This window comes from Rutidosis leptorrhynchoides, unplaced genomic scaffold, assembly GCF_046630445.1.
Source record: "Rutidosis leptorrhynchoides isolate AG116_Rl617_1_P2 unplaced genomic scaffold, CSIRO_AGI_Rlap_v1 contig612, whole genome shotgun sequence".
NCBI classification, from domain to species: Eukaryota; Viridiplantae; Streptophyta; class Magnoliopsida; order Asterales; family Asteraceae; genus Rutidosis; species Rutidosis leptorrhynchoides.
The window spans coordinates 17,901-26,643 of record NW_027266833.1 but is presented as its reverse complement, the minus strand read 5'-3'; the positions used below and the strand labels follow the sequence as shown (position 1 = coordinate 26,643).

At 32.5% G+C, this 8,743-nt stretch overlaps 1 pseudogene; it reads right to left on the bottom strand.

Annotated features, from left to right (window-relative positions):
* Positions 1–409: 409 nt before the first annotated feature.
* On the bottom strand, positions 410–3,463 carry LOC139884857 (SH3 domain-containing protein 2-like; annotated as a pseudogene).
* Between the last annotated feature and the right edge of the window lie 5,280 nt (positions 3,464–8,743).

Sequence of the window (8,743 nt, the reverse complement as noted above, 5' to 3'; positions counted from 1 at the left end):
GAACAACTACGATAAAATTATGTATACAAGCTCGTTGCTCCCTATGCGTTCTAACTTGGACATGGCGCTTCTCCTCTTCACTGTTTTTTTATATTCAAAAAGATATGAGTCGGTCCCACTCACAGCATTCAAATCTAGGGCGACATTATGTCGCTTACAAATACACAAACATTAAGCACCAATTTATTGATGCATTAAAACTGGCGAAAAATGTTCTTCCTTCAATTGCTGTATAGAATACATTATACACTTTAAAGATTCATTTTACATGCATCAATATCAGGCAAAATAATTATGAAAACAAAGATTCGAGATTCCATTCAAGTTTTCGTCTTTGTACAAAAAACCTCATATTGTCATTTAGTCTATCGACCTTCGAATTCGTTGAGCCACCGCTGTGATGAAAACATTAAAAAACTTCGGCAATCTTACTTGCAAGCACACGATCTCGTCTTTCGATGTACCCAAACGGAAACCAACCTGCTTTTCCTTTGCATTCACCTTCTGCCCATCCATTATTTGCCACCTGTTTGATCAACCATCAAAAATCCAGTATTCGAGACCTCATTTTAATAATTTATTCTACTCATTTATTTTACATCTAAAAATTGACATGTTTGGGACAAAGTAATACTACTAGTAACTAAGTAAACTATAATTGAAATCAAACTATGAACCTTTCGCACAACAACGTAGTCACCAACTGCTAAACTCAGCTCCACGCCAGATTCACCTTTATATGAATTCATAACCTGAAAGTAAAACCATAGACGAATTGAAGATACAAACAATGCACTAAATTAAACATTTTTTGAAAAGATTCTAAAATGAGATCATAAGAGCGATGCTGACCTCTCCCAAAAAGTAACCCATGTTGTCAGTTGACCCATTACTTTTCGGAGAAGTAAATACACCATTTACTTCCTCATAAGTTGGAGGAGAAGGCATACTACTTTCCCTACTTGGAGTCGGAGGTACTTCAATTTGCTGTCTCTCAGACGTCATCTATTACAGTACAAGTTGATCGTTAATCAAACCTAAATGATAACTATACACAAATTTTCTAAGCTAGGACAAAATTAGAGTGTGAAAAAGTGCACACCTCTCCTTCAAGCTGATCAAGAATCTGAAGGGCACTTTGATGATAAGCACGTTCTGCTTCAACCTTCAATTATAAACGGAAAATAACAAGAAAACTTTCAATATATACATGTTACGCGTGGTCCCCGATGTAACTTCAAAAGCATATATATAACGAGAGTTCTATCAGCCAGTCCATACATGGTTACCAAATATAAACTCTGAGCTTCCTTACCCACCTGAATCATATTAGACGAATATATATATATATATATGTACACACACAAACTCGACAAACCTTAAAATCTCAAACTAATCAAACTTCGCTTTTTCTAATATATCACAACAAAAAAAGTAAATGAACTAGTGGAGGTTGCACTACCATAGCAATTAGTCGCTGAAGAGTTAACCGCTGTTGTTGAGCCTCAACAGCAGACATTGCAGCAGCTGCCTCTTTCCCCAAAGTTGCCATGTTTGACTTTAAATCAAGCAACTTTTCTTCTGCAGCTTCCAGTTTCATTACACACTCAGCATTACCTGGTGCTTCCCTCACTCTTGCTTGGCGCTTAGAAACTTCAATAGCCTGTCGAGGATTATATATAGCTATATCATACAACAATTAAACAAAGCAGAGGCTAAAGTATTCATGCATTTTTTTTATGTATGTATAATCATATTGCACACATCTATGGAGCAACTCGCAGTCTAATTCATTTCTAATCATAACAAAGAGATAAGGAACAAGTGAACGAATCTGAAATCATGACAATCACACTTCACTTTATATGCCACCATCATATCTTAAGACGATCCTTACCAAAATGAAATACATGACTTTATAAATAATACCTGAGCTTCGGCTTCTTGTCGTATTCTATCATATCGTTGGGCCTGATGCCGAGCATCCTCAAGTGGGGCTCCCATAACCATTGCTCTTAACGGTTCTGTCACCTACTATCAACTTGCAAACATTTATATCATGGAAAAAAACTTAAAATTACAATATAGCTGAAGATATATGAATAAAAAGTGCCCAATGTACAAACCTGTGTACCAAGGGATTTCAATAAATTCCCACGCTCCTTCTCCATTTTGAGCACGAGCACGTCCAAAACTTAATCCAGCCTTTGACAATGTATTGCCACTTGTACATGTATTTTCAGATCCATACTTTTTGCTATCGTCAGACAACTTTGTTCCTGTTGAAGAAGAATTATAAAGAAAATAGTAAGAATATGTCCTGGATATGAAGTCGAGGTAGAAAGCCAATGCAACATCAAAGCTTCTGCAGATCACCTATCTCAACTTGTTTGGACCCAGTAACAATATATCCTTCCACCCCCCGAACAATGTCTCTTTGGAAGTGCTGCGAAATAAAAGGAAGCTTGTGAGTTAGTCAAGGAAGGGTTTATATGGGAAAAAATATTGGCAGCAAAAGTTAAAAAGAAACCTTGCCAGCACGTGTAGAAATGTAAAGCTTTTCCAGTTTCTGATGCTGCTGGAGTTCTGCATCATTGGTATATTGGTTGTCTGAACCACCATATCCCCATTGTTTGAGAACAGCCTAAATGTAGCCAATAAAACAAGTAAAAAACTCATTCAGACCAAAAAACAAATTCGAACAAGAACACACCATAATTTAAGCCACACATATGATAAAGAAGGTTAAGCTATTAAGTTGGCAGGATAAAGGGCTAATACGAAAAATCATAATCACCAAGTTCCATCATAAGCTGAGGCATAATTTAGACATGCCAAAGTCTGTAGAGCAGATAAAGATTGCATTCATCTTAAGTGTCAAATAACATCCCGATCATGTCTTCCTTGGATACTTGTGAGTTGTGAAAGATTTAAGCACGGGAAAAATTATTCTATCCACTTTGATATATACATAGAAAGGGGAACATTACATCATTTTTGTAATTATATGAACAAGTAAAATATCAGAAAAACCGAACTCCAACTATTGGCTGCAGAACTAATAAGTAAAATAACCATATGCTTCATCCTTGTTTTTAATCTTCCTCTGCCTAATAAAAAGTACTACTAATAAACTCATCGTTTCCAAATTCCACGCAATGGCCAAAAAGCTATTTATGAAGCAACCAACATCAAAAGCAATTATATTATCGGATACACAGAATGATACACTTTTCGAATTCCAAGTACTACGGAGTACATAGAACCTAGATTTAATAAACAACAGTAACGCAGATCCAGCAGTCAACACAAGATGATGATTGATGACTGACTAGAGCTAATAACTGGATCTAATGATGCAAGTTGTACGGAACAGTTAGTTATGGTTTTGAAAGATGGTTACCTGCTGTTGTCTTGCGACCTGTTCTCTTAATTTTGAAGCTTGCTTTTTGATTGCTTCCATTCAAATTGGAGTCGGAATATTCGAAGATCTCTTCAAAATTGCAGAGATGGAATGGAAGGAAGTGTAAAACGAATTGATGTGTTGATTGAGAGGTTATTTGAAGAGAGTCGGATTAATTTAATTAGACAGTCGTTCGAGCTCACAATCAGTTGTATTTTACCTCTCATAAAAAAAAAAAAAAATTGTATTTTACCGTTAAAGAGTTCGCTCTAATTTCACGTCAATTCGAGTTCGTCGAACCGAACCGGACGAACTCAACCAACCTACACAACCTCCATATGATAATAGATGATGTTTGTCTTTAGAGATACAAACAAGTGGTTCCGTTTGTTGGACGAAAAGTTTGTAATTTTAAAAATAAATCATTTAAATAGATCATATAAAAAATTATATAATAATTATTCGTATTAAATATGATTAAATCTGTGTCAAATATTATAAAAAAGATAATTATTTTAAATCTATATTAATTATAATTATTTTGATTTTATTTCAAAATCTACAACTCTAGAATTAAAAATTTCTTTTGTCTTAAAAAATAATAAACATAGTAAAAAATAAAAGTTACATATCAAGATTTGATTTCATAACAAAATTCATAATTGTATCTAACCAATTTAATTATTCCTATTGCTTGAAAAATAAAATATGCTCATTTTAATTTAGAATAAGAAAAAAATATTATAGATTTTTATTATAAATAATAATTTAATAAAATAGTTAGAAAAAATAATATATATTATATTTTGATTAGAAATAATATTTTCAATAATATATCCTTTTGTATAGGAAAAAAAATATACCTTTTTTAATTAGGAATAGGAAAAAAGAATAAAATAAATTTTAATTAGAAAAATTATTAATTGTTTGAAAAATAAGATATGTCCATTTTAATTAAGAATAAGAAAAAAAATATAGTAGATTTTTATTGAAAATAATAGTTTAATAAAAATAATTAGAAAAAATAATATATATAATTTAATTAGGAATAATTATTTTAATAATATGTCCATTTGAATAGGAAAAAAGAAGACATCCCGTTTTAATTAGGAGTAGAAAAAATAATATAATGAATTTTAATTAGAAAAAATTATTTAATAACAAAATTAGAAAAAAAAATATAGTGTATTATAATTTTATTAGGAATTTTTTTGAAATAATAGATAGAAAATTAATTAGGAATAAAATTATTATATTAAAAATAAGTAATTGTTAGAATTTTATTAGGAATCATTATCTTATTATCGTGTTTGGATTTCCTAATTAGAATAGCAAAAAAAATATCATTGACTTAAAATTATAACTTGAAATCTAATTAAACTCGTTCTAAAATACATGTGTCAAATTACTATTCGTTAGTAAAACGTCATGTGTCGGATGTTGATTTGACAATTAAATTTATAATTTGAATAGATTTAAAATTAAAAATCTCGCTATTGTCTATAAGAAAAGATATGTGTATATGAATCGATTAAAATATTCAAAATATAATAACTTAAGAAAGAGATACAAGTATATATGAAAGGCTAAGTTATAAAATTCACCTTTGGAAAATTAAGTTAATTTTTTTTAAGATCATATAGAAATTAACTTTAAAAAAAATCTTAAAATCAAAATAAAATTGAGGATTCCAATTTTAGATAGTGTTTTGTCCAAAAATTACGAGATTACGTGATAGAAATTGGAGTAGGACGACACGATTCGTACCTGCAAAAGAAAGGAACAGATCGGTCTCCGAAACTCTATTAGGTCAAAGGAGATGGTTTTGAGGTTACCTTCTTATAGTGAAGTGGTGGATAGAAATTTACTTATTGAAATTGATGATAATGAAAGAAGGAAAGAACGGGAGTAGCAAAGAAAGATAATTCTTCTCAGGATGGTGGAAGTAGCCAAAGTAACAATTATGGTATTAGGTCTCAAAGTTCTGAACATCTGAGACAAAGATAGGAATCTCAAATGGAGAGTCAAGGACAATCTCAACCAAATTATAGAGGAAACAAGGCATCCACGAGAAAAAAGAAACTCGTACTTACTTTGTATGTGAAGAGGTGGGACATATTGCCTGAAATTGTCCCAATCGTAGGGTTATAATTAAGTCAAGAGAAGAATTTATCAACTCCAAATCAAGTATCTACACCGATGGTGCAAAATCAATCTCATGGAGGATTTCAACAAGGTGTAGCGAGGAGTGCAGGTCAAATTGGAGAGTGTTTTCTATGTTTCAACAAGACCCTAAAACTTCTAATGCAAAATCAATCGGTATTTTTTGAATTTCTTTTGCTTAGTTTTATGACGATACGTTCCACTCATTTATAACTTTGTGTCATTTCGAATTTCGAGAACGTAATTGCTTAAGTGGGGGAGAAATGTCACGCCCCAAGTTTAGAGTTATTAATATTTTTAATTTAATAAGGAAATAAGAAGGGAAAGGAAAAAATATTGACTTCGTAGAAGTCTTCAACCTAGCGTGGGACCGATAATATTCTGAATATTGATAACTCCAAAGGTACAATGGTGTCAATTATATTGTGTGGGATCGTGAAAAAAATTTACATTACTATTATACAATAGGTATAATGGTGTTAATTTATATCGTGTGGGATTGGAAAAAAAATTGACATTACGATTGTACAAAAGGTACAATGGTGTCAATTATATCCTGTGAGATCATAAAAAAAAACTGTCATTACTATTGTACAAAATGTACGATGGTGATGGCGTAACGGGTGACGATTAATCACCAAATGCACCAACTTAAAGGAAGGGACAAAGAAAAAGGAACAAAATAAGGCTTTGGCCGAAATTTTGTCCTTGTAGAATGAAGGTAATCTTGAATATTAGTACTTAGAAGGTTGAGAAACTTCTAAGTGTCAAGGATAGAACCGAAACTTGCAATTCCCCTACAGAAGATGGAAACTATGTTCCTAAAAAAGAAGATGGCGGGATTTTGTTTTGATGCAACAAGAAACTTGAGGATTAAGGAGATCCACACTCACAAACATAAAGATAATAATAAACTTAGTTTTTCACGTAATAATTTTTTCTGAATTTTATTTGATCATGAAACACATATTTATAGGCACACAAGACCTTATAAATTTCGGCCAAGATAAGCATATAACTGACACTTACAATTTCTATGAGATTTTCAAGAAACAATACATGGGCAACGAAAAAGAATGTAGAGAACATAGGAAAACTGTAGAGAACATAAATACATGACCTTGAGAACATAAAAACATAAAAAATAACTAATATATCATAGAAAACTGTAGAGACACATAGGAGAACGAAATTGATGATTAGGAGGATCAAGAATGGGCTCTAGAGAATGTGAACATAAGTAATGATGGGCGGAAAGAGTAAATGCAAGGTGGGAACAAGTGTGAATGCATGTAATATATGGTCGACTGGTCCTCAATGGTTTAAAGGCACGGTGTAAACTAGTGAGAACATAAGTAATGCATGACGGAGTTAATGTGGCCGGCTGGTCTTCACATGCATTCAAACAAAAGATTTGACCAGAATATTTTCGTCCCCTTTTTCCACAGAAAAATGCACAGGTTTCAAGTTGTACGAAAAGATCCTCAAACTCATGTTTTTGTTCGAAAGGCCCAAAATGAAAGAAGTTTGGTTCATTCTTGACGAGATGATTCAAGCATGATTCTTCGTGTATGTTGACGAGATTAATTGGATGAAAGGTGGATGGTCCTCCATCATAATCTTCTTCTTGAAAGTCCCCCGCATGCAAACTTGTCCCTTCATAAATTGTCAAAACCGGATCAACCTTGGTTTGTTTTCTTTTGTTGTTAATTTTAGGAGGAGTGGGAGATGGTCCGCCATCAAATGGTGTCAATAATATCACGTGAGATCACGAAAAAAATTGCCATTACCTCGTAGGGAATAAGATTGATAGGGTTATTAATCTTCTTCCAATCTTCCTTTCCCTTCACACCCCAAATATAGAGTTATTAATATTTAGTGTATAAAACCATAACAAGAAGGCTGAATAATACTACAATGGTATCAATAATATCACGTGGGATCAGAACAAAAAATTGCCATTACCTCATAGAGAATAAGATTGGAAAGAAGGGAATATGGGAAAAAACTTACGTACCCTTCCATACATACGCTACGTAAGCTTCCGTACAACTATTTAAAGCAGAGAAGTGTACGTAGCATACGTATGGAAGTGTACATAAGTCCAATCCGGGAATATGATCGATAGGGTTATTAATCTTCTTCCAATCTTTCTTTTCCTTTACACCTTAAATTTAGAGTTATCATATTCAGTATATAAAACCCTAACAAGAAGGTTGAATAATACCTCGTAGAAGTCTTCAACGTAATGTTATGTTCTGTCTTCTTGTATCAAAACCGACGAAAAGAACAAGTAGAAATGTCACGATTTATGTTCTTTTTTACATGTAAAGTAGGGTTTTCTTCATTGATTCCCAAAATAGAATCATCTTGATGAAAAAAATATCTTTGGAAATATCTTTTTCCTTCTTGGTTTATATTGCAAATATTTAATCCTAAATCAGCTTACACCGGCTGAACTGGTGAATTGAAATCATGCCGTTATAGTTTTCATATCATGATACGTAATACGCACCGTGTATTAGTTGCCCCCTTAAAAAAAACAGGATTCATTGAGGCGGGGATATGTAGAAAAAGGCGGTTTGTGTCCGCCATTATTTGACTGAAGGCGGTTTGACAAACCCCAGTATTCGACACCGTCCACAGGAAAAAGACCGCCTTACTATAAACGGGAGGTTTGAAAGGGTGGTGTTAAACCGCCTTAATGTGAAATGTAACCGCCTTTATTATGAATTGTCATTAAAAAAAGCGGTTTTGACCGGCTTTATTTTATGTAATTTCATAAAAAAATAAAATCCAAATATATGAATATGTAATTGCGCAAAATAAAATTTTAGGAAAAAACCAATATCCATATGAACTTTACAAGATCGTCTTCATAAACTAAAAGGTTACAATAACTAAAACATAGACAACTATATTTTACAATTAGATTACTAGTTCCGATTCTCAAATGAAAAAATATACTCCATATATCCAATAACCAAAATTTAAGGGACAAACATACCACATTTTTTCAACTGTTAAAGGAACTTCAACCTGAAATTAGAAGTAAAAGAGCAAGTCATCAAAAACAAAAACACATGGACAAATTGTTCATATCATTTTTGCATACTAAAAACATAGGTAAGGCCAGAACTCAAATCTCATCTAGTTCAGACCACTATAGGCATTTAC